Source organism: Nestor notabilis, unplaced genomic scaffold (genome assembly GCF_000696875.1).
Source record: "Nestor notabilis isolate BGI_N333 unplaced genomic scaffold, ASM69687v1 scaffold24848, whole genome shotgun sequence".
Lineage (NCBI taxonomy): Eukaryota > Metazoa > Chordata > Aves > Psittaciformes > Psittacidae > Nestor > Nestor notabilis.
The window spans coordinates 1-550 of NW_009941003.1; positions in this window are offsets into that span (position 1 = coordinate 1).

The following is a 550-nucleotide window of genomic DNA, read 5'->3' on the forward strand; positions in this document are numbered from 1 at the left end:
GGAAATAGCAGTCATTAAAACAACTCGGTACTCCCCTCAGCAGTAGCGGTTATAATGCCTCTTCAGAAAGTGTGAGCATTTATAATTTTAAGAACTTTTGGATTTAAGGCATTAGTTCATCTTTAAGAACAGCCACCTCCATTACAACTCAAGAGAGAATCACATCAATACTTCCTTGCCTCTTGGCACCTGGGATTGTTTGTGGTTCTGTCATCAATGCTGCCAACCTGCAATTAAAATACATAGTTCAGATGTTCCGAGCACATGTTTTTAAGGATACTGGAGTGTATTTTTCTTTTAAGCTGTATGGAAAAAACAGAGAACTGTGGGAAGGCAGTGTTGTCACTTATGGCAGCAGATGACAGATTCGAACTACCCAGTCTCTCGGAGTTGTTGTGTAGCCTTCAGTACATGAGAGTTACCATCGATTCTTACTAAGTTGCCAGTGAGAGTGGGCAGAAAACCACACAGAAGTGGATCCATCCAGTGTTGAGCCAGTATGGCTGGAGCTTTGTGCTGTTCTTTGTACAGGGTCATCTGGATTTAAAGT